The sequence below is a fragment of the Giraffa tippelskirchi genome, chromosome 2 (genome assembly GCF_054371585.1).
Source record: "Giraffa tippelskirchi isolate mGirTip1 chromosome 2, T2T-mGirTip1v1.2.pri, whole genome shotgun sequence".
Lineage (NCBI taxonomy): Eukaryota > Metazoa > Chordata > Mammalia > Artiodactyla > Giraffidae > Giraffa > Giraffa tippelskirchi.
The window spans coordinates 75,086,211-75,113,367 of NC_137276.1; the positions used below are offsets into that span (position 1 = coordinate 75,086,211).

The window sequence follows — 27,157 nt, forward strand, 5'->3', positions numbered from 1 at the left end:
GCAGTCTTCTTAGGATAGAAAAAAGAAAAGAAGCCAAAGCAGAAAGAAAAAAAAAGGTATCTGTGTTTTATGTGCACATACATGTGCAAACTATAAGTATATGAAATAATTTGCAAACATAAAAAATTTAAAAATAAAATGTACACTATTAACACAAAGACATGTGTTCATAGTGAACTTAAGAATTTCTTGAACATTCCTTATCAGGGAACTGGAACAGCAAAGAGAAACAACAATTATTTTAGCAGTTACATAACTGTCTTTCATTGTCTATTTGTATCTCGTTAGTTGGCCTGCCTACAGAATTAGTCATGAGTCCAGTTCGAGTGATCCCGTTGTGTTAATTGACCACATCACCTTTAATTGTTTACAAGCACACATTTATGTTATTTACCTAAAACTAATCTGAAAAAGGTCTTAAATCTATTTAAGTGGAGCTGGTAGGAGTGAGAGTACTCCTAACTAATTATAAGCTTAGTGATGCACAGATGAAATATTCTGGATTTTGACCATGCCTATTAGGCATTAGGTGTATTCCAGTCAGCCCTCTGTATCTCCAGGTTCTGAATCCACAGACTGTGCACCCTCAGATTCTACCACTTGCAGATCGAAAATATTCAGGGAAAAAAATTCCAGAAAGTTCCAGAAAACAAAACTTGAATTTGCCATGCCAGCAACTCCTTACATAATATTTACATTGTATTTACAACTATTTACATAGCATTTACATTGTATTAGGTATTATAAGTAACCCAGAGATAATTTAAAGTATACAAGAGGATATGCATAGGTCATATGTGAATGCTATGCCATTTTATATAAGGGACTTGAGTACTGCCAGATTGTAGTGTCTGTGGGGTCCTGGTAAGAATCCCCCTACCCATACCAAGGGATGGCTGTATTTCAGTGTCATTTTGGAGATTATTTTTTCATCTTAAAAAATAACAGGTATCAAATGTCATTTATTAAATCATTCTGATTTAATGAGATCATCTTTCCATCTCCCAATAAACTCTTTGCTTAAACTAGTTCAAACATCAGAAACTTTTCTTAAAAAAAAAAAAAGATCATCACTTAAGATTGAAATTATATAACTAAACCAGGGATTCATTTCAGTGTTTAGCATACCTCGTCACTTCCAATAAATTCTTCCTAATACCTAACTCAGTTCTTTCCCAAAACGTCCTCTACAAGCAATGTGATACTAAATCATCTTTCTCAGTCTGGATTTTTCATCCCTGTAATGCTTGCTTTGAATCTACATTCTTTTCCCATTCTCCCAGGCCTCCAGGTTTCCTCTAGGCCAGTATTTCTATTAAGAAATTAGTTTCCTGTGTGTTACTGACAGCAGCATTTCAGTTGCCAGGATTGTTTCTTTTGAACAGAAGACCCAAAGGGTGCTTCCCTCATTTTAGCCCCAATGTTTCTATGATTCAACCCCCAAATAATTTTTTCAGAATTCCTTCAGAAATGAAACACTCATTAAAAACAAGAAGAAACAAAAAAGAGCTATTTCAAAAAGAGGGCTAAGCTTCAAAAAAATGGTAAGCAGAGACTTCCCTGGTGGTCCAGTGGTTAAGACTCCATGCTTCCTCTACAGGGGGCATGGGTTCAATCCCTGGTCAGTGAACTAAGATCCCACATGCAGTGCAGTGTGGCCAAAAGATATCAATAAATAAATAGAAGAAGAGAGTGAATCATTTTCTTCCCTGGATGCCATTTTGAATGGAGACAGGAAGATGAGCTAAATGACCTCTTGATGATCCCCCTGTGATCATCCCTGTGATTTTGTGATCATCTTAGCTTCCGGCACTTCATCTTCTCTGAGCACTAAAATCTAATCTGCCCTAAAACATGGGAGTGTTTAACAGATGAAAATCTTTTAATGGAAGGAAGAGTCTGCCTGTTTCCTTGGAAGTAATTTCCTTAATAATTGCTTACATTTATATTCAAGGCAGCCCATACTGAATCATTAAACCCAAAGAAAGTCATAAAAGAAAAATTAGCAGACATACTATGTAATGATATGCAATTTATTTCTTGACTTTTCCCTTTGTTGCTCTGCATGAGAAACATTTATTCCTATAAATGGTTAAAGGATTCATGAACTCTACTTGGCTAAACCTAAAAATCATCCTTGACACCACAGCAATGGTTTCAGTTTAAACAAGAGAGCTTTGTGAACATCAGTAGACATTTTACTTCCACAGCTACCTTCTGAGCAGCGTTGCCACAGAGCAAATTACATCTGACAAGGCTGTTTGGTGAAGATTAGCAGCAGTTAGATTAAGCAGTCCTTGAGCCTGCCATTTAATCCACCACTAGTGGTTTTGTGCACTAAGCCAATGATGCTACTTGGAACCACAACAATTAGGTTATTAGTTCTTGTTACTTTGTAAGCAGCTATTTTTGAACCAGTAGAAAACTTTGAAAATAATTCCCACCGATGAATAGTTAAAAACAGACCTCTTCCAATGTCAGATGGACAACCTGGTTGACTCTAGATTCAGATGCCACTGTTATTATTACATGATTACAACTAACAATGATTATGGTAAGACCATTCCATTAAGTACCAGAGCTGAGCTTCCTATGCATTATAGCAGTTTCCCACTAGCTATCTATTATACACATGGTAGTGTATATATGTCAATCCTAATCTCCCAATAATAAAATAGCATAAATAAGCTACAGGAAGTGAAGGAGGAGATGTCAAAATTCAACTCTGGTGGGACTCGAAACCACAACCTTTGAATAACCACACCCAAGCGGGCCAGAAGTCCAATGTGCTATCCATTGTGCCACAGAGCGAACTAAAATGGACTGGAATGGGTGAATTTAACTCATGACCATTATATCTACTACTGTGGGCAAGAATCCCTTAGAAGAAATGGAGTAGCCATCACAGTCAACAAAACAGCCTGAAATGCAGTATTTGGATGCAATCTCGAAAACGACAGAATGATCTCTGTTCGTTTCCAAGGCAAACCATTCAATATCATGGTAATTCAAGTCTATGCCCCGACCAGTAATGCTGAAGAAGCTGACGTTGAATGGTTCTATGAAGACCTACAAGACCTTCTAGAACTAACACCCAAAAAAGATGTCCTTTTCATTACAGGGGACTGGAATGCAAAAGTAGGAAGTCAAGAAACACCTGGAGTAACAGGCAAATTTGGCCTTGGAGTACAGAATGAAGCAGAGCAAAGGCTAATAGAGTTCTGCCAAGAGAATACACTGGTCATAGCAAACACCCTCTTCCAACAACACAAGAGAAGACTCGACACATGGACATCACCAGATGGTCGACACCGAAATCAGACTGATTATATTCTTTGCAGCCAAAGATGTAGAAGCTCTATACAGTCAGCAAAAACAAGACCAGGAACAGACTGTGGCTCAGATCATGAACTCCTTATTGCCAATTCAGACTTAAATTGAAGAAAGTAGGGAAGACCACTAGACCATTCAGATATGACCTAAATCAAATCCCTTACTATTAAGTAGAAGTGAGAAATAGATTCAAGGGACTAGATCTGATAGACAGAGTGTCTGATGAATTATGGACAGAGGTTCATGGTTCATGACATTGTATAGGAGACAGGGATCAAGACCATTCTCAAGAAAAAGAAATGCAAAAACGCAAAATGGCTGTCTGAGGAGGCCTTACAAATAGCTATGAAAAGAAGAGAAGTGAAAAGCAAAGGAGAAAAGGAAAGATATACCCATTTGAATGCAGAGTTCCAAAGAATAGCAAAGAGAGATAAGAAAGCCTTCCTCAGCGATCAATGAAAAGAAATAGAGGAAAACAATAGAATGGGACAGACTAGAGATCTCTTCAAGAAAATTAGAGATACCAAGGGAACATTTCATTCAAAGATGGGCTCAATAAAGGACAGTATGGACCTGACAGAAGCAGCAGATATTAAGAAGAAGTGGCAAGAATACACAGAAGAACTGTACAAAAAAGATCTTAACGACCCAGATAATCACAATGGTGTGATCACTCACCTAGAGCCAGACATCCTGGAATGTGAAGACAAGTGGGCCTTAGTAAGCATTACTACAAACAAAGCTAGTGGAGGTGATGGAATTCCAGTTGAGCTATTTCAAATCCTAAAATGATGATGCTGTGAAAGTGCTGCACTCGATATGCCAGCAAATTTGGAAAACTCAGCAGTGGCCACAGGACTGGAAAAGGTCAGTTTTCATTCCAATCCCAAAGAAAGGCAATGCCAAAGAATGCTCAAACTGTCGCATAATTGCACTCGTCTCACACTTTAGTAAAGTAATGCTGCAAATTCTCCAAGCCAGGCTTCAGCAATAGATGAACTGTGAACTTCCAGATGTTCAAGCTGGTTTTAGAAAAGTCAGAGGAACCAGAGATCAAATTGCCAACATCTGCTGAATCATCGAAAAAAGCAAAAGAGTTCCAGAAAAACATCTATTTCTGCTTTACTGACTATGCCAAAGCCTTTGGGATCACAATAAACTGTGGAAAATTCTGAAAGAGATGGGAATACCAAACCACCTGACCTGCCTCTTGAGAAATCTGTATGCAGGTCACAAAGCAACAGTTAGAACTGGCCATGGAACAACAGACTGGTTCCAAATCGGGAAAGGAGTACGTCAAGGCTGTATATTGTCACCCTGATTATTTAACTTATATGCACAGTACATAATGAGAAATTCTGGGCTGGATGAAGCACAAGCTGGAATCAAGATGGCTGGGAGAAATGTTAATAACCTCAGATATGCAGATGACACCACCCTTATGGCAGAAAGTGAAGAAGAACTAAAGAGCCTCTTCATGAAAGTGAAAGAGGAGAGTGAAAAAGTTGGCTTAAAGTTCAACATTCAGAAAACTAAGATCATGGCATCTGGTCCCATCACTTCAGGGTAAATAGATGGGGAAACAGTGGAAACAGTGGCAGACTTTATTTTGGGGGGCTCCAAAATCACTGCAGGTGATGACTGCAGCCATGAAATTAAAAGACGTTTACTCCTTGGGAGAAATGTTATGACCAACCTAGGCAGCATATTAAAACGCAGAGACATTACTTTGCCAACAAATTCTGTCTAGTCAAAGCTATGGTTTTTCCAGTAGTCATGTATGCATGTGTGAATTGGACTATAAAGAAAGCTGAGCACCAAAGAATTGATGCTTTTGAACTGTGGTGCTGGAGAAGACTCTTAAGAGTCCCTTGGACTGCAAGGAGATCCAACCAGTCCATCCTAAAGGAGATCAGTCCTGGGTGTTCATTGGAAGGACTGATGCTGAAGCTGAAACTCCAATACTTTGGCCAACTGATGTGAAAAGCTGACTCACTGGAAAAGACCCTGATGCTGGGAAAGATTGAAGGCAGGAGGAGAAGGGGATGACAGAGGAGATAGTTGGATGGCATCACCAACTCAGTGAACATGAGTTTGGGTAAACTCTGGGAGTTGGTGATGGACAGAGAGGCCTGGTGTCCTGTGGTCCATGGGGTCGCAAAGAGTCAGATACGACTGAACTAACTGAAGCTACAGGAATATATTTATAGCACGGGGGAAATTATACTCATTATGTTGTAATAATCCGTAATGGAGTATAATCTACAAAGATACTGAATCAGTATGCTGTACACTTGAAACTAATATAATATTGTAAATTAACTATACTTCAATTGAAAAAGAGAGAGCAAAGGACAGAAAAGACTCTGCTGTTAAATCTAGCTATCCTGAGCTAATCTCTGCCAGGGCTTTACAATATTTTCATTGACTCATCATAACAGTTCTTTGACGTTTTACCAAAATATAAAGTACCTCATATATTCTGGCAATTTTTTTTTTCTTTTTGGATATTGACTTTGTGTGTCTATGAATATTTTTACAATGAGTTATTCAGCACTTGACTGATTATTTTTTGTTGTTGCTTGGTTCAACTGCAGTTTGGATGATACAGAATGAACAGAGAAAACCACAGCATTAATCTTGAACTGTAAAAGCCCTATTTGTATTGTGACACAAATGTAAATGTAAAGCAAGCAGAAAATAAAATGCTAAGTAAGCTCTTTTATGAGCTTAGTATTGTTAGAAAATATTAAACTCATTATTTGGTAGCTTTTCTATTGTGTGTACTATCAGTGCAAAAAGAATTATGCTAGGGTCAAAAATGACTAAAAACTTTACAGTAAATTACTTTTATCAAAATTTTACTAGTTTCTAGGGTTAATGTGCTGGAGAAGGCAATGGCACCCCACTCCAGTACTCTTGCCTGGAAAATCCCATGGACGGAGGAGCCTGGTAGGCTACAGTCCATGGGGTCGCTAAGAGTCGGACATGACTGAGCAACTTCACTTTCACTTTTCCCTTTCATGCAATGGAGAAAGAAATGGCAACCCACTCCAGTATTCTTGCCTGGAGAATCCTAGGGACGGCAGAGGCTGCTGTCTATGGGGTCGCACAGAGTCGGACATGACTGAAGTGACTTAGCAGCAGCAGCAGGGTAAATGTGCAGCACTAAATTTAATTGCCAAGATCCATGAAATATAGAATTAATAATATTCAATATGGGTCTGAATTGTATTGATTAGCATATATTTTATACAATACACTAAAAGAAAAATATATTATCATTAATATTCCTTGTCTGTTGAATAAATTCTTGTCTTGTGGATGGAATAGTGTGTTTATATACCTAAAGAGGATAGCATTTGGTTGTGCCAAATACAAGCTGTGTTTACCATTCACATCAACTAAACCCCACTGTACCTGAAACTAGGAAGCATCTTTTATGCAATGAGCATGACTGGACCAACAAAACCTATGAATTCTTTTATTATAGCACTAAGATAAAGATTGTTATTAACTATAAGAGACAAAGGATCACTGATCACAATGACATTCTGCTAAATGACAGACCACAGTCCATAGCCTTGAGTGATCCCTCTGCAGGTAACACCTGGAAACCACACTGAGTTGTAGTTTCCAGGTGGTGGTTTTACCTAGTTGGCCTGAGACATGTCAATCAAGCACTTGTTTCAGTTTGCCAATTCCATCATTGCTGACATCAGAACTGAGATGGCTAAAAATGTTTGAAGTCCTGTAGCCTACTCTCCAGGGCTTTCACCTTGGGATGGCAGGAGGGCTTATACGGTCTTGATTACTCCATTTCCACAGCCCTTAGGAATACAGCTGAAAAGTGACCCAAACAGGCTACATTAAGGTGATTGTATAATAAGTGGTTAGTAAACAACTCTAGCACTAGAGACTCCCAAGGCTAAGGGGGACCTTAAAGGTCATGAATGAATATTTTACACTCTTCTGATGACTCAAGTGACATTCAAAAACCACTGATGACAGGAATCTCTTGGCCACCCAGCTTCAGGCAGTTCTAGTTGATACTCATCAAATTTCCCCTTACTGGTCTGTTGGCACTAATGAAGTGTTTACTTCCCCTCCAACACCCTGACAAGCTCCTTTCTAATGCTTCCTCATTCTCTTGGGTTGCCTTCCTTCAATGCTCTAGTCACTTTCCTCCGCACACATTCCAGTTTTGTCTTATTTTGAGAAACAAAACTGAGAGTCCTTGGACAGCAAGGAGATCAAACCAGTCAATCTTAAGGGAAATCAACCCTGAATACTCATTGGAAGGACTGATGCTGAAGCTGAAACTCCAGTATTTTGGTCATCTTATGTGAACAGCTGACTCGCTGGAAAAAAATCCCTGATGCTGGGAAAGATTGAGGGCAGAAGAACAGGGCATCAGAGGATGAGATGGCTGGATGGCATGACCGATGCAATGGACATGAACTTGGGCAAACTTCGGGAGATGGTGAGGGACAGAGAGGCCTGGAGTGCTGCAGTCCATGGGGTTGCAAAGAGTTGGACATGACTGGGAAACTGAACAACAACAACAAACAGGGGGTATAATCTCATCCACACAGGATAAAACACAGTTAGCAATAGCTTTATTCTAAGGACTGCCTTCCTGTTAATACTGAATTTGCTTTTGTGCCACTTATATCTGAGTGACACTTGACATCCCTAAGTGAAAGTGACACTCAAAATTCCTAAGGGCTTCCCTGGTGGCTCAGACAGTAAAGAATCCACCTAGAATGCAGGAGACCCGGGTTCAATCCCTGAGTCAGGAAGATCCCCTGGAGAAGGGAATGGCTACCCTCTCCAGTATTCTTGCCTGGAGAATTCCATGGATAGAGGAGCCTGGCAGGCTATAGTCCTGGGGTCACAAAGAGTCAGACATGACTGAAGTCACACACACACACACACACACACATACACATGGTCCTCACATGTCTAAGCCAGGCTATAGGTACCCCATCCTGTATCTGCATAGTTGGGTTTTTGCCTTTCTATTCTGGCCCCCTATAGTGGACATCACATTTATTTTCATTAATGTTACCTCATTAAATTTGTTCCATCCCACCAACTTTAAACGTTTTTTTACACTTGGAATGGGGAGTATATTCTAATTCTGCCATCTTACTTATTAAGTGAAAGCTTAATTCATGTCATTGGCAAATCTGACAAGCACAGTTTGTATTTGCTAAACACATATACACGCAGTCCTGTCTGCCTCTTTGTGGCCCATGCACTGTAGCCCACCAGGATCCTCTGTCCATGGGATTCTCCAGGCGAGAACACTGGAGTGAGTAGCTATTCCCTTCTCCAGGGGATCTTCCCGACCCAGGGATCCAACCCGGGTCTTCTGTACTGCAGGTGAATTCTTTACCATCTCAGCCACCAAGGAAGCCTCATATTTTCAGTAATTCCTGGTTTTTTTTTAAGTGTTGACCATACTGGGACCAAGCACCTCACCACTAGACCATTCTTCCAGACAGACACTGATCATTCATTCCCATCCTCTGTGTGGGGCTATTCGACAGGTTGCCAACATTCTTGACTTCTAGCTCCTATCTCCTCGTCTTAGCCACAGGGAAGCTGTGTGATGTGTTGGCAAATATCCTGTAGAAAATCCAGATATACTTAATTAATTACCCCGATTGGTTAGTCCAGTCACCCTTTCATAGGAAGAAAGGATGTACATCTACATGATCTGTTCCTTGGTGAAGCTCCTGGAACCCAGCTGGGAGCTTCACCATACTTGATTTTAGGTTCACTGATAACCACCTACCTCCCGCTTTTGAAAATCAGGTCTACATGTGCTGGTCTTGTGCTGTGTCTACCTCTCCTGCTTCCCTTAGCACCTCAAAGACGGACAGCAATGGTTTAGCAGATTTCATCTGCAGCAAGGATATTGTGTCCCTAGAACCTACTACAGTAACTAGAACTTCAGAGGCATCCTATTTTTAAGAATCTAAACACTCAACATTTAGTGTTTTGTTATATTCATGCTTTAAAATCCTAAAAGAGATCAATCCTGGGTGTTCATTGGAAGGACTGATGTTGAAGCTGAAACTCCAATACTTTGGCCACCTCATGCGAAGGGTTGACTCATTGGAAAAGACCCTAATGCTGGGTAGGATTGGAGGCAGGAGGAGAAGGGGACGACAGAGGATGAGATGGTTGGATGGCATCACCGACTCGATGGACATGAGTTTGGGTAAACTCCAGGAGTTGGTGATGGACAGAGAGGCCTGGCGTGCTGCTATTCATGGGGTCGCAAAGAGTCGGACACGACTGAGCGACTGAACTGAACTGAACTGAAAACTCTGAAATAAGAACTTTATACATATATATATGTATATGTCTGAAGATAAATTCATTTTACACTGCATTAGAATCTTGAATTGATCAAAACAACACTCCTACATCCAACCACATGCCACATCTACTGAACACCCTTCTGAGTTTCCTTCTTGTGGCTGTAGATGGTATTTTCTGGGTCTCCAGAAAGATGATTTCTGGAAATTCATCTGGAGACATAATGGGGCACTAGTTTTCCTGCTGGGACTCGGAGCCAAATTTGAATTGTTTGGTGGGAAAGAGGGAGAGCAAAAGTGTGAGGGCATGAAAGAGGCTGAGAGGAAGGTGAAGCCGGGATCTGGAGGAGGAGAAAGTGAGAGAGGTCTCCAGCTCAGTCCCTTGAGGCCCCCCCTTTCTGTGCCGCCACAACTGGAGTCCCTCTGTTCCCTCCTCTTTCCCTCTAGGGCCAAATTCTCTTAGAACCTGGCCCCTCTTCTACTAGCATAATCTAACCTGCACCTCTCCCTTCATCAGCCCCTTTAGGGAAATTTAAGCCAGAAGGACAAGAGAATTTCAGGAGAAACAGCTTCTAAAGACAAAGCAGTAGATGATGACAGCCAAATCTCACATTTCAGTAAAACCCTGGCCACTGAGATAATCCGAAAGAATTATAGGAATGCCAACATTATTTCTTTCCCCAAGATTGCCATCATTTCTAAGGGATGAAAAAAAAAGTGGGACAAAGTTCCCACCAGTGAGAACTCTTGAAGGTGTCTAGAATATATTCTCTTACATTCTCTTTTCTCATCTTTTCTTTCCTCTTAGCAACAATAGTCTATCATTTCCATTTCAAAGTCACAGACAAAGAAAACAGAAATCTTACAAGTCTGTTCTCTTTCTCATCTATCCATGTTACCATCCTCTCTAAGCTGTGGGTTCATCTTTTACTGGAACATTGTGTTCCTTGAACTTAAAAAGCAGACAAAGAAAAACATGTGTATCCTGAGTTTTTTTAATTGACCTCAGATCATTTGGGGGTTTTGTTTTGTATCCGTTAACTCCCTTGCCTGCATGACTCATCACCTGAATTTTCCCCAATCCAATTCTTAGCACTCCAGCCTCCCATCACTAGTTGTTCCCTTCTCAGAGGACTGACTTCCTTAATCAGCACATCTGAAGCTATGACACCACGTTGCTCCCTCTCCTCTTACCATGCTTTATTTTTCTTAAAAGCCTGACTGCAGCCTAGAATTAAAGACATGCTTTATTTGTTTTCTGTCTTTCTCCCCTACTAGAATATCAGCCCTCTCTAAGAACAAGGATGTGCTTTTGTCCACATCTGTGTCCCAGGGCCTGGAACACTGCTGCCATATGCAAGTTTCTCAGTAAACAGATGCTTAATGAACAAAGCAATAAATGCATTAAAGTAGAGATGCAGAGACACTGGAAAGAATGTCATATAAAAACCACATCAGAATGATGTGCAACTGTATATGGTAGAAACTGCTTGTTGTAAAGTGACTTTTGTTTTATTTTTTAGATAATATAATCAGAACTTCTCTGTTTACCTGAAAACCACCTCATAGACAAGTTAAAAGTGTAGAAAGGTAAAATTTTAAAGAAATTACTCACAATCCTAATACCATAAAAACTGACATTAAGAGCTTTGGGGTTTGTTTAGAATTTTTGCAAGCTTTTCAATCTTTTCAAGATATTTTCCCTTTGAAATTTTTATGTTATAGAGTTCTTCTGATCTGTTCCCTGAACTTTTAGAAATCTGTTCTCATAACTTTGCCATATTTCTGATTTTTTTCAGAATTTCTATTCCCATCAGTTTTTAAAACTCTTATTTCTATTGTTCTTTAAGATTCCTATTATTTCCACATGCCCAACCAGCTCTTCCTGTGAGTTAGAACTTGATTTTTTTTAAAAAAATATCAGCTCCCCCATTCATTTCCTCAAATCTTTGGACAATGAAATTGCCAAGAAGGTACATCAATGACCCATCTGATGTCCTGAGTTTAGCTGAAAATAAATTCCAGGACAGTTGGTTAGAGACCACCATCAATACATATTTCATAAAGCACTTGTTTCATTTAGCCTTAAAACATTATTCTACCATTGTGGATATATTATAAGAATTAAGATAATGGAAAAATACTGAAAAGAGACTTCCTAATAAATCTATATTCATTCATTCAACAGTTATTGAGGACCTATTATGTACCAAACACTGTTCAAAGCACCTGAGATACCAAAATGGAAGCAAAGAATATACTACTTAGGAAAAGCACACCAACTAATCCTTATTCAAATATTTGTTGAACACCTACAATGTGCAGTCACTATGCTAGGCATATAAGCAGGGAAAAATCATAATATCAATGATCAGACACACTTGGGTTTAAATCTCAATTACATTCTAGCTTATAAACTGCTGAATAATTTACCCAGAAACTGGGAACAAAAACACACACTTAAAGGACTACTATTGGGCTTAAGAAATTAAATTATCCAAGATACTGGTGATACAAAGATGAGCAAAATAAATTCCCTTTTCTCCAGATATCTGAAGTCTAGTAGATAATATACATAAAATGTAAGCATTTTGATATTTTTTATTTGTTGAATAAAGTCAAATCTAATACAGGACAAAATGTGTTACTGTCATACAATTCTTTTCTACAGAATGGTAAGTTTCTTTATACACCTCCTAAGATAGTGTCTTTTGAGTAATGGAATACTCAACAAATATTAAATGGATAGATGTTTTATAAGTGGCTCTTCCACAATATCATCCAAAAGTCATGAAATTTTCTCTTAAGGATATTCACTTCCAAAAACCTTATTTAGTATTATCTAAATTCTCCTTTAAGAGTTAGAAATGAAAGCACATTACTTTCTGCTTATAAAGTAGGATTACAAAAGATACTGTCCGTAATTTTTCAAGCTTTATATCGAGACAGTTGAAGGACCCAGGGGTACTTTAAGTTATTCTCCCATGTGAAAACCACAAGTTGATTTTTGGTCTTCAAATCAGTGAAGCTTCTAGAAATAAGGAACAGTTTGGCAACTTTGGAAATGTGTGCATATTTTCCTCCATACACACTGACTTTGTGAAAAAAGACAGAAGGAGCCAGGGTTGCAGGTTTCTGGAGCACCAAAAGGTCAAAGTATAAACACTGACTAACATGGTAGTCATAATAAGCAGCTGTTCCTTAACAGGACAAGAAGTAACAGGTTTAAAATTCCACAGGAACATCAGCATAGGCAAAATAGAGAACTTTTTATCAGCCAAGAGGGACTCTAAATTGGGTGACCCTAGAAGAGCATGTGATGTAAAGATTTGGGGGGTGATTATACAGTTATCCTTGAAGTAATTTTAATTAGCTTTTCATTAAGCTTTCCTTAATAAAATTTAGGCAGACAAAATAATTTTCCAAGGTCTTAAATTTCTAGCAGGTTTGAGGCTTTGCTTATTTTCCATGTGTCCCCTAGAGGGCAGAGGTGGCCCAAAACACAGGAAAGGATTTTGTCTCTCACCCTCTGGTGATAACCTCCACTCCAGTCTCTTAATCATCTTTCAGTGATCTACCTGCTGTATGCAAGCTGGCAGTGGTATGTTTATTTCCGAGTATCTAACTAGTAAAATCATTAAATACTACAAAAGGACACTGCATGAAGTATACTTTTACAGAGACTGAAAGTACATTATATGAAGATTGTATTTTATGTTTGTGTGTATTACTTCACAGATAAATACACACACACACACCCTAGTTGGTCCTTTTTGTGCATTTTTCATGCATTTTTGGAGTAGAGAAGGGCACAAGACAGTTGGAGGAAAAATAAAACAGGCCAAGGCAAAGAAATCAAAGTTTTTTCTTTCAGTTGGTTTGAAACAATCCAGAGTTATTACTGAATGCCTATTCATCCATCCATTCATTCATTCAGGAGTCACCTATTAGGTGCTACATTTGGCAATGTGTGGAACAAAGAAACTCCTACAGGGAGCTTATAATTAAGAAAGTGATGCTCAATCACATTATCCAGAGAAGGACAACACAGGAGTATACCCAGCTAGCAGCAATGTGCCATAAGAATCTGCTTCTCTGACACATGGTATGGATTTCTTTTGAAGGCCCGTGTGCATGAAAACTTTGCCTGGTCCAACAGAGCCCATAACTTTCTATTTAAAAGGTGATTTAAAATATTAAAATAAATATTAAATATAAATAATAAATATAAATATAAAATAAATATTAAAATATTAAAATAAAAGGTGATTTAAAATATTACTCAGCCATTAAAAAAAATACATTTGAATCGGTTCTACTGAGATGGATGAAACTGGAGCCCATTGTACAGAGTGAAGTAAGCCAGAAAGAAAAACAACAATACAGTACACTAATGCATATATATGGAATTTGAAAGATGGTAACGATAACCCTATATGCGAGACAGAATAAGAGACACAGATGCATGGAACAATTTTATGGACTCTGAGGGAGAAGGTGAGGGTGGGACGTTCTGGGAGAATAGCATTGAAACATGTATATTATCATATGTGAAACAGAACACCATTCCTTGTTCGATGCGTGAGATAAGGGCTCAGGGCCGGGGCAATGGGATGACCCAGAGGGATGGGATGGGGAGGGAGGTGGGTGGGGGGTCCAGGAAGGGGAACACATGTAAACCCATGGCTGATTCATGTCAATGTATGGCAAAAACTATTACAATATTGTAAAGTAATTAGCCCCCAACTAAAATAAATAAATTTATTAAAAAAAAAAAAGAAAAGAACAGAAAAAAAAAAAAAAAGGTGATGACCAACCACAGGAAGCTACCTAAATGGGAAAGGAGAGCCTGAGTGTGCATTTTTCTAATGCTGAGGTTTTCTTTTTTAGTTAATGCTGCTTGTTTAAATATTTTATTCTGCTCATAGACATTTTTATGCAAAGGGTGCAGCTTTCAAAAGAGCCTTTTTTGCAAGGTTGCCCTAAAAGCCTCTTATGCTTGTGAATTTATCTTCTGGAAGATAAAAATCTCTTTTTTAATTGTATTTGGGTTATTTGCTAATTAAACCTCTTTATTCACTTTCATTTTATAAAATTGGAAGCAAGATGCAAAACCTCAAGTGTGTGAAGAAAAAGATTAACAATGCCAGAATTGTAATTCAGTAAATATTTGCTGTAGCTTCCTGACCTGCATACAGGTTTCTCAAGAGACAGGTCAGATGGTCTGGTATTCCCATCTCTTTAAAAATTTCCCACAATTTACTGTGATCCACAAGTCAAAGGCTTTGGCATAGTCAATAAAGCAGAAATAGATGTTTTTCTGGAACTCTCTTGCTTTTTCGATGATCCAGCAGATGTTGGCAATTTGATCTCTGGTTCCTCTGCCTTTTCTTTTTTTTTTTTTTCTTCTTTTTTTTTTTTTAATTTTTATAAATTTATTTATTTTAGTTGGGGGCTAATTACTTTACCTCTGCCTTTTCTAAAGCCAGCTTGAACATCTGGAAGTTCACAGTTCACGTATTGCTGAAGCCTGGCTTGGAGAATTTGGAGCATTACTTTACTAGCGTATGAGATGAGTGCAATTGTGCAGTAGTTCGAGCATTCTTTGGCATTGCCTTTCTTTGGGATTGGAACGAAAACGGACCTTTTCCAGTCCTGTGGCCACTGCTGAGTTTTCCAGATTTGCTGGCATACTGAGTGCAACACTTTAACAGCATCATCTTTTAGGATTTGAAATAGCTCAACTGGAATTCCATCACCTCCACTAGCTTTGTTCGTAGTTATGCTTTCTAAGGCCCACTTGTCTTGACATTCCAGGATGTCTGGCTCTAGGTGAGTGATCACACCATCATGATTATATGGGTCATGAAGACTGGTTCCAAATAGGAAAAAGAGTATGTCAAGGCTGTATATTGTCACCCTGCTTATTTAACTTCTATGCAGAGTACATCATGAGAAACACTGGGCTGGAAGAAACACAAGCTGGAATCAAGATTGCCGGGACAAATATCAATAACCTCAGATATGCAGATGACACCACCCTTATGGCAGAAAGCAAAGAAGAACTAAAGAGCCTCTTGATGAAAGTGAAAGAGGAGAGTGAAAAAGTTGGCTTAAAGCTTAACATTCAGAAAACTAAGATCATGGCATCTGGTCCCATTACTTCATGCGAAATAGATGGGGAAACAGTGAAAACAGTGGCAGACTTTATTTTGGGAGGCTACAAAATCACTGCAGATGGTGATTGCAGCTATGAAATTAAAAGACACTTACTCCTTGAAGGAAAGTTATGACCAACCTAGACAGCATATTTAAAAGCAGAGACATTACTTTGCCAACAAAGGTCCGTCTAGTCAAGGCTATGGTTTTTCCAGTGGTCATGTATGGATGTGAGAGTTGGACGGTGAAGAAAGCTGAGCGCTGAAGAGTTGATGCTTTTGAACTGTGGTGTTGGAGAAGACTCTTGAGAGTCCCTTGGACTGCAAGGAGATCCAACCAGTCCATCCTAAAGGAGATCAGTCCTGGGTGTTCATTGGAAGGACTGATGTTGAAGCTGAAACTCCAATACTTTGGCCACCTGATGCGAAGAGTTGACTCATTGGAAAAGACCCTAATGCTGGGAAGGATTGGGGGCAGGAGGAGAAGCGGACAACAGAGGATGAGATGGCTGGATGGCATCACCGACTCGATGGACATGGGTTTGGGTAGACTCCGGGAGTTGGTGATGGACAGGGAAGCCTGGCGTGCTGTGATTCATAGGGTTGCAAAGAGTCGGACACGACTGAGCAACTGAACTGAACTATTTGCTGAGCCATTTGGGCTTTTTGTATGGAGCAGTGGGTAACAAAAACAGTCTACCTGTATGCCAGTGAGTAGCTCTGAGGACATTCCTGCCATAACTTTGGGTCAAGCCAAACAGTATGGTTTATGTGGTTGCTTGTTTATGCAGGCTGCTTTGGCTGGAAACTATATGTATTTGCAATACTTCCTGGGGGACTTCTGCCATCACATTTGTATCCATGGTCTGCACTACAATCAAAGACCTTGAGACATTAGAAAATAGACTTCCAGTCCTAGGGATATGGCTGATGGTCTAACTAGCCATTTATGATGGTCCAATCCTAGATTAGGAATGATGTTATTTGTTTAAATACACAGAACCTGGTGGCCAGTTTAAGTGATACTGCTTTGCAGAGGTCAAGTAACAGAATCATAGCATTATCAGTGTACAGGTTATGTTTAGGATGCCAGGACCAACCCAGGAAGGGGACAAAATTGTTACAAATGGACCAGGAACCATAGTGTTTTTAAAATTATTTCTATTTGGCCATAATGGACCAAGCCAACTGTTATTTCCAGGGCTACAGAGAATAATATTAAATCTGTATCAAAGGACAGATAAAGAACAAAACAGAAAATTAGGATTGCAAAAGACCTAGACATTTACACTAGACATTTTATGAGGGGAAAAAATACACTATATAATTTGCTTCTTCCTGAGGATGTGGAAATTTCCCCTGAAGGGTAAAAAACAATGTTTGTAGAAAGAGTACGTTTAAAAGCCAGTTTGGCCTCCTGACTTTATTTTGCATTTGTGGATTCAGATAAGCCTATGAAATTATGAAATGGCTGCTGTTAAACGTTAATCGTTCTTCTGTCCTCTACCACTTCTGTGTTCTTATATTTAAAAGGAAAATATAACCATTGTGCATATTTTGATACATTATCTGTTGTAGAAAAGTGCCTCTTTTTCTGTTGAGAAGGGTTATTTTGAAGGTCAAAGATAGACAGGTGATTTTAATATCAGTTCCAACAAGAACTGCAGAGATCACTAACTGCATCTAATTCATCAGCAGATGTTTTCAACCACGTGGCTCATTTTGAAAGTTTCTACTCAGGACAGTCCTAGCATTGGGTCTCAGGTAGAGAAAAAATGGCCACCTCCTTTAAAAATATAAACAACCATTACATTTAATAGCACTGCAATAACATAAATAGAATAACCTATCTGACTTAGAATTTATAGCTTTATTAAAAGCACTTCTGGGGGTTATTAACTGGGAGATTAAGCTTGACATATATACACCACTGATATATATAAAATAGATAACTAATAAGACTTCTATATAGCCCAGGGAACTCTACTCAGTGCTCTGTGGTGACCTAAATGGGAAGGAAATCCAAAAAAAAGAGGGGATATATGTATACATACAGCTGATTTACTTTGCTGTACAGTAAAAAATTAACATAATATTATAAAGCAACTATACTCCAATAAAAATTAATTTAAAAATACAGACTCCACCATCTGGCTGTCACCACTGTGGCCATGATGAAGACCACATCTTCTCAAGGTGGTAATAATAATCTCAAAGGTGTTAGAGGTGGAAAGCTGGAGGTAGCTAAGCTTCCAGCACTTCCCAGGAGGCCACAGAACATGCATTCCCACTGTAGTCACTGCAAGTTCTTCATGACTTGGGCTGTGATTGCCCATAGATAAGAAAGTGTCTGATGGATGGTGGGGACATGGTCCAAAATACTAACATCATTTAAAGCTCTCTCATGAGTATTTCCAGTTTGAATATTTGGTCTAACTAACTAGTTCAAACTCAGACAGATTCTATGACTATGACTTTCGGAAAAAAGCCTTCTTTTATTTGATACAGTATGTTATGTTACAAATGCGGATCCTTAAATTTCCTGTTCTTTAAGCGGGGTACTTTGTTCCTCTGAACAGCTTATTTACAACCGGTGAAAGTCACGTGCCTGACTGTAGACATCAGACTCTGTTTGGATTACTTAGATAAACAAACTATTTGATTAAATTCAGCACCATAATCAATAGGGGGTTCTGGTATCTCATTAATTACATTCTATGGAAACTGTATGGATGCATCATTTAATTAGATTTCTCACTTAGTACTTATCGGAGTATAGGAAATGTCATATTTTTTTTACACATGGTAATGAAATCACTGGTACATTACCAAGATTAAATCATGAAAGAGTATCTACCCTTCTGTTCTCCTTTCTGCTAAAATTACCCAAGCTTTTTACAGTAACCTACCTGTGATGGGCAGGACATGCAGTATTTCAAAGCTTTCCACAACACTTACCAATCTCCATAAAAAAAAAAAAAATTGGTATTTCCAGTCCGTTAATCATTACGGCATTTTAGAACCTAATAGCTAATTCTTAGAACATTAACAACATCTATCTTTATTTTGTATTCAATATGTACAGTGAATGTGTTCAGTGTTCCACTTACATGATCTTATTTAATATTCAGAGAAACACATTGAGGTTTCTGTCCATTATACAGATGTAGAAAGTGAGGCACACATCACACAGATGGTAAGGATGGAGCTAGGACTGAAATCCAGATCTGACTCATACTGAGACCCATCAAGTCTAATCCACTTATTTCACAGTTGCAGAAACCACAAGCCCAGAGGGGTAATCTGTCTTTCCAAAGGGCACACAGCTGGATAGTGGCAGACAAAACTAGGATTCAGGTTTCCACCTGTTACCTTTATTGCCACAAGCCATCACTATAGGCCTGAGCTACTCAGCTTTTAATTTTGTTTCATTCCTATTGTAGCACAGAACAGCCAGGTTCAGACATGTAAGCAATATCCATTAGCACTGCTGCCTGCGATGTTCAGAGCAATCACATTTTTAATGGACTCTGTCTGAGTCCTTCCTTGTCTACATAGCTGTTAAAGAGGTCTGGAGTTAATTTATTGCTCACTTAGAGCCAGCATTTGGCACAGTTCCTCCAGTGGTAGAGCTGGATGTCTGTGGATTTTGCTTTCTCCTATATTCCTGGAAACTTTTCCTAGAGAATGTCATACCATAGCTCCCTGTTTCAGGACTGAGAACCCTGACTGCTTCACAAAGAGCCTTTGACTCTGAACAGCACAGATCTGGCCAGGTCTTTTCCTTGCTTTAAATACTCAGATGAAATTTTGATCACAAAAGAGTGTTAAATTTTATCATTTGTCTTATCTGCATCTATTAGATATGGTTTGCTATTCTACTAATGTAGGTTACATTATTGAGTTTTTCAATAGTAAACCAACCTTGCATTCCTGATCATTTGGTCTTGATCCATCATTCTTTGTTAAGTTGCTGGATTTGCTAATACTTTGTTCAGGATATATGGATCTACGCTCATGACATCCTTGTCACGTTTTGTCACATTATGCTGGCCTGACCTTGGTCTAAGTGGTGGTCACATAGGTATTTACATACATTAAAATCCATTGAACTTAGGATGTTAAGACTTCTTGCTGTGTATAAATTGCACTTCATTTAAGTACAATTTTTAAAAATTGTGCAGATGGCTTTACCTTGTCCTCAAGCCATGCTGACAAGAATGGCCTTCAAGGCTTCTGTCTGCTTGGACATACAGGTAACCTTTGTTTACCCCACCTTGCACCATGGCCGCATAAGACTACGCTTAGTCACTCTATCACATTCCTTAACACTGTCAGAACTTTGCTAACGTTCTTTCCTAAGCACAGAAGGACTCCTCCAGACTGCTCTTTCTCTACCTGGGAGAATTCCTTTCATCTTTCAATGCTTAACACAAATGCCATTCCTTGTAGGACACTTGCTGGAAAATTCTGACCCCTCCACAGCCACTGAAAGATGAGTTGATCCCTTCTCTGAGCTGCTATTGTGCTAGGCACACAAAGTTCTAACACACAAAACCAATCCTGTGTGTAAGTGTTTGTCTCCTCCATTAGGTTAAGTGCTTTTCTGAGTCTCTTTCTCATCTTTGGGTACCTAGGGCCTAACAGTCAACAGGAATACTTGGCAAACTTGCTGAAAGAACGAATGCTTCCTTCAGTACAAAGTTGGTGGAAGAGAAAGAGTAGAACCTGGTAGAGTTGTTACCATTCTACAAAACCAATAATCGAATGTATGTCCCCTCCAAAACAATTTTGGGAGACATGGAAAAGATCTGGTATAATTATGTCAATGTATTTTTACATTAAAAGTTAATTCAATGGAATTTCCCTGGTAGTCAGTATATAAGACTCCCTTCTTCCACTGAAGGAAGCCCAGGGTTCAGTTCGTGGCAGGGATCCCTGGTTGGGAAGCTAAGATCTCAGATGCCATGCAGCATGGTCCCCCCAAAATTTAACTCAAAACTTGGAGGCTTAAAACAACTATCTCACTTATTTGCTCCAGTGCTGCAGCTTAGGCCGGGCTCTGTGGAGACCCCTGCATGTTTGGGGGGTTGTTCAGCTGGTGATGGAGAATCCACTTCCAAGACGGCTTCATTCACCTGGCTGGCAATATGTTGCTGGCTGTCAGCTGACAGCTTAGCTGAGGCTGTCTTCTAGGGCCTACCTATTCATCCATGGGAACTCTCCACATGGCTAGGCTAGGCTTCTTTTAAGAAGGGCAGTCCCAGTGTAGTCCAACTTCATACATTGTAACTACTTTCCTTCTAAGTACACAAGCAGAAGCTGCCAAGGTTTTTTAAGACTTGGGCCCAGAACTGGTACAGCTTCTCTTCAACCACATTCTATTGGCTAATACAGATGACAAGGCCAGCCTCTTCCAACAGGGACCTCCCCCAGGCAAAAATAGAGAAGTGTGGTTCATTGGGGACCACCAAATTAACATGCTACCACCGTGAAGATGTTACCACATTAATTTTAAAAATGAAGTCACTTTTATTATAAATTCCTACTCTTTCCTGTTGATGGTTGATTTGGGTTTTTTTTTTTAATTTAGAAGTTTGTATCTACACAACCTTTTAATCCAGTTATGCTTACTCATCAAATAAAAAGAAAAAATTTAGCTCCTCCAACCTATGCAATATCAAGTTTCCCAACCCTTTTAAAACTAAAACCTGTTGGGTTTCTTTTGCAAGAGACTAGCTCAGAAACTTTGATTTCTGAAGGAAATCGGAGTTTAACAATTATATACTGGACAAATCTTCAGAAAATTTACAGTCACATAAGTGTTCTTTCTAACACATGGTGCTTAAAACTCAAATGTTTGCAGCTTCAACTTTACACTTATAAAAATGGTATCAAGTTCCCTGTGATTTCTTCATTTAGACGGGCTTGACTTCATTTAGAGGTGTGGGAAAGTCAACTTGGCATTAGCCTTCTTGTACTTTTAACCACATGTTCTGAGGACCCAATTACTGACTTTTTAATCTGATTAATGGTGGGGTCTGTGTCTGTCCTGGCAGAGAAAATACACTCACAAGTGATGTCTGCTCACAGGAAGTCCTTCCCCTTTGCAGCAGTATATATAGTGGTTATGAATTTGGATTTGAATTTAGACTTAGAATTTTAATCCTTGAACTCCCCTTTCTAAGGATATGATCTTACACAAATGACTTAACTCTCTGTTCCTCAGCTTTCCCATTTGTACGATGGAGAGGACAACAGTATCTCACAGGGTTGCCATGAAGATGACATGATATGATAAAGTTTGCAAAAGCACCAAACAGAGTGTGTCAGGCATGGAGTGAACATTGTTGTAATTGTTGTTGTAATTGTTGTTATTATTATTACCAGTGGAAAAGTTGTTAAGAATACTCTTTCAAGTTTCCAGAAATAGATTACAAAATGTGCGATTATTCTAAAATCTTGGGTTCCCTCCCCACAACACACGAAGTATTCTGTAGACCTGCTTTTTTAGTATTCTCACTATCAATTAGCCTTTGATTCAGGTTAGTTTTTAGGATGGGAGAAAGAGGGAATGTGAGTTGACTCCTAAGGCTTAGTGGTGCTTACACCACTGCACCTAGTTGTTTGGGAACAGTTGTAGTCACTCCGAAGAGGATTATCAGCCTATTAACAGATGAGGTCCAACTGAAAATCTGTAGACTCCCACGATAGTTATTTCAGTGTATTAATTGATCAAAATTAATGGCTAAAAATGGCTATGAATTTAATAACATGTTTAAACAAAAAAAGTTTAACTCGTCAACTATGATAGTACATATTAATTTTCAAAATAGCCACATTCCTTTGCAAACAACCAACAAGCTCAGTGTATACATGGGTTTCTGCTTTCTTTGCAATCAAACACTGGACGCTTTTGAGTATCTGTCACCAACAAGTTATAGATGACAAATTTAGATGAAGAGAATGCTTACTAATACTGGGTCAGCTGCCACCAAGCTACATTAACTAATTACAGTGTTTTATAATCAGCATTGCTGGTATACCAAACTGGCATTTTAAATGAATACATTTGTGCTGTGTAATGATAGTTGGCAATTATCTGTGGTTTGGAGTAACCCAGGACAGTTACTCCTTGAATAATTGACCACAATGACCCACATGTCCACCCAATCAGGAAGAAGCCTCCGTGCTGTTTGGAATGACTGACCCATGCAGTACACTGTTGTGGTTTTATTAACTGTGATGTTCACAACTGTGTTCAAGAACACTGTGGATTGTTGATAGTATTCTAGGACCACAAAGAAGAGATCCTGGTTAAAGAAGCACAGGCAGCTCAACAGAGAGTATCTCCCTCGGAGAAAGGCACAACTAACTTTCACCGATAAAAGCCCTGGGAGGTCTTGCAATAAGAAAAATAACTTCCCTTAAGAAGAAGATAAAATATAAAGTATTTCTCCAACTTACTTTAACATTTATAAAGAAAGGACTATTTCCCTTTTTAACGGAGTTTCATTCAGGGTTGGTCCACCAGAATAAACTTTGGAAAATGCTACTTAACTAATTCATTTTTATCTCCTTATGTTTATTTGTAAATTCACGACTGGATAATTCCAAAAATGCTTCTGTCAGTTTTCCTTCAGTTTAGTTTTGCTCCCCTCTCCTCACCCTTTCTGATCCACTAAATTGCCAGATTTAGCAAACGAAAATACAGGATACCCAGTTACATGTGAATTTCAGACAATAACTACTTTTATTTTTTTTTTTTTTTTTTTTTATTTTTTATTTTTTTTTTTATTTTTTTTTTATTTTTATTTTTTTTTTAATAAATTTATTTATTTTACTTGGGGGCTAATTACTTTACAATATTGTAATAGTTTTTGCCATTCATTTCACACCAGTCAGAATGGCTGCTATCCAAAAGTCTACAAGCAATAAATGCTGGAGAGGGTGTGGAGAAAAGGGAACCCTCTTACACTGTTGGTGGGAATGCAAACTAGTACAGCCACTATGGAGAACAGTGTGGAGATTCCTTAAAAAACTGGGAATAGAACTGCCATATGACCCAGCAATCCCACTGCTGGGCATATACACCGAGGAAACCAGAATTGAAAGAGACGCGTGTACCCCAATGTTCATCGCAGCACTGTTTACAATAGCCAGGACATGGAAGCAACCTAGATGTCCATCAGCAGATGAATGGATAAGGAAGCTGTGGTACATATACACAATGGAATATTACTCAGCCATTAAAAAAAATACATTTGAACCGGTTCTACTGAGATGGATGAAACTGGAGCCCATTATACAGAGTGAAGTAAGCCAGAAAGAAAAACAACAATACAGTATACTAATGCATATATATGGAATCTGAAAGATGGTAACGATAACCCTATATGCGGGACAGAATGAGAGACACAGATGCATGGAACAATTTTATGGACTCTGAGGGAGAAGGTGAGGGTGGGACGTTCTGGGAGAATGGCATTGAGACATGTGTATTGTCATATGTGAAACAGAGCACCATTCCATGTTCGATGCATGTGACAAGGGCTCGGGGCTGGGGCAGTGGGATGATCCAGAGGGATGGGAGGGGGAGGGAGGTGGGTGGGGGGTTCGGGAAGGGGAACACATGTAAACCCATGGCTGATTCTTGTCAATGTATGGCTACTTTTAAAATAAGCCCCAAATTGCATGGGACAGGTGAATGTAACTGAGTGTCCGATGTTTTACCTAGCAACCCTGACCCCCAAGCCAAATGAGAGCCATCAGTAACTAATGAAACTGTCAGCTTAATTAAGTGATTAAGTAAATGGAAATAATTCATTCAATGTTTGTTGAATATGGTTTTTTTAATCTTTCATAATAAGGGAAGTGTAAAGTGCTTTTTGAAGTCACTAGGTCTTTGGTCTTTTTGTAATAATTTCAACATGCAACGTGTATTCACTCTGGACTGCCATGAACTTTGGTACTCCAGGCTCAGACTTTCGATTCAGAGATAAGGAAACTGGGCCCTGGGAGAAGTGACTTGACTTGCCCAAGGAAATTCTCTCACAAGGAGTTGTTAACAGCCAGTCTTGAGTCCTCATTACCTAACTCCCAAGCCACGGGTCTGAACTCCCAACCAGGTTGTCTTCTCTGTTGAACACTCTAGTTGATAGGACCAGAAAATACCAATTCCAAAAATAAAAAAAGCTGATGAACAGGTTAATAAGTGTTTTAAATAACAGAGTTAGCTAAGTTTACCATTTTAACTGATAAAATAAAACTGAATACATCAAAATACATTTAAAGCTTAAATTATACTGAACATAAATTCTTATCATTCAGAAGGCACTCGAGTATCTCTCAATATCTCAGCCCTGCATTTTTTGTATAATATGCAAGAGTCCAAATATAAAGAAAATTTTCAGGCATCTTTCAGGTGCCTGTGTGTTTCCATTTGTAAACTATTGTTCAGGGTGTATATGCTTTTTTCCCATCCATTTGCCCCCTAAAATGTATTACTAGGGAGAAACATCAAACCTAATCAAACAATACAAAACTCATGCTAATAAAAGCAACAGTTGTGATGAGTTCATTTCCATAGAAAGCAGAAGAACTATTTACATGCATAGATGGTATATCATCTTTACTATTAAAAAGAAGTATTACTTGGACTGAGGTATTATAACATGCTGCACCATGCCCAACACATAGTGGATGCTACCTAAATATTAACTAGTATAATTACAGATTAAAAAGTCAGGTGGTCATCCCTAGAGACTATCATACTGAGTGAGCTAAGTCAGACAGAAAAGGAGAAATATCATATGACATCCTTTGTATGTGGAATCTAAAAAGAAATGATACAAATAAACTTATAAAACAAAAAGAGACTCACAGACTTAGAAAACGAACTTAACAGTTGCCAGAGGAAGGGACAGTTAGGGACTTTGGGAAAGTCATGTACACACTGCTATATTTACAATGGATAACAAACAAAGACCTACTGTATAGCACATGGAACTCGGCTTAATGTTATGGGCCAGGCTGAATGGGAAGGGGGTTTGGGGAGAATGGATACATACACATGTATGGCTGAGTCCCTTGGCTGTTCACCTGAAACTGGCACAACATTGTTACTTGGCTATGCCCCAATACAAAATGCCTTTGGTGTTAAAAAAAAAAAAAAAGTCATGTGGTCATGGATTCGACTAGAATTTATCATACTAAGGGAAGTAAGTCAGAAAAAAGACAAATATCATATGATATCACTTATATGTGGAATCTAAAATATGACACAAATGAATCTATTAAACAGAAATAGAATCAGGGACATACAGAACAGACTAAGGGTTGCCAAGGAGGAGAGAGGTGGGAGAGGGATGGAATAGGAGGCTGGGGTTAGCAGACGCAAACTATTACATATAGAGTGGATAACAACAAGGTCCTACTGAATAGCACAGGGAACTATATTCAATATCATGTGATAAACCATAATGGAAAAGAGTATGAAAAAAGAATGTATATACGTGTATAATTGCCTTACTTTGCTGTATAGCAATAATTGACATCATAATTCAACTATATTCCAATTAAAAAATAAATTTAAGGAAATAATTATCAAAATCTCAGAAAACAAGCCAGGTGGTTATCACAGTACTTATTACTATTATTCATCCACACTAGTACCTTACTTGTGTATTATACGTTACTCTTTACAAAACATTTGCATGGTCTCAAAGTACCCTTTTGTGAATGATCAACGTAACGTGGGCTGTGGTTACTGTGGAATAAATAAAGCCATAAAGGATAATTCTCCCTTAAAACTGAGATTTAGTCTTGAGTCACATACGTGCTTTGTAGATAGGACTAACTAGAAGAAACTATAACTAAGGAACCCTGTGAAAGTTTTATCATTCACCTTTATTATAAACCATTTACTAGGGGCTTTCTCACCCACAGTGTTATTCAAGGACTGTGGGAACAGAGACATGACACTTTCACCAAAACTCCAGGCTCCTTTAAAGTTGATCTGGTGAAAGGAAGTGAGATTTTTGTCTCTGACCCCAGGAGTTATCAGCTCATGTTTACAAGCTAAGGGACTGGTCTCCTTCAATGTTGATCCTGAACATCTTTAACTGCTTATATCACTCACATGTGATGCAGCTAACTACTTGTTCATAAAGGCGTGTTTACCAAGTAGTAAATCATAGGTCCCGTTAAATATTACGATGAATATAAATATTGACCGAGCTAAGCAGAGACTGCAGTTATGTGCATGGAGACACGTTCTTGACTTCAGAGGAAGGAGTCAGGTCCTCGGTGGTTTTAGATAAGGAACCATTATGA

At 38.7% G+C, this 27,157-nt stretch overlaps 1 long non-coding RNA gene across 1 annotated transcript in view; it reads right to left on the reverse strand.

Annotated features, from left to right (window-relative positions):
- Positions 1-8,526: 8,526 nt before the first annotated feature.
- LOC145537977 (uncharacterized) overlaps positions 8,527-27,157 on the reverse strand; it is a 36,609-nt gene continuing 17,978 nt past the window's right edge. The window contains exon 3 of the long non-coding RNA XR_014076548.1: positions 8,527-8,967. This is a non-coding gene — a long non-coding RNA (uncharacterized LOC145537977). The remainder of the gene's footprint in view (positions 8,968-27,157) is intronic.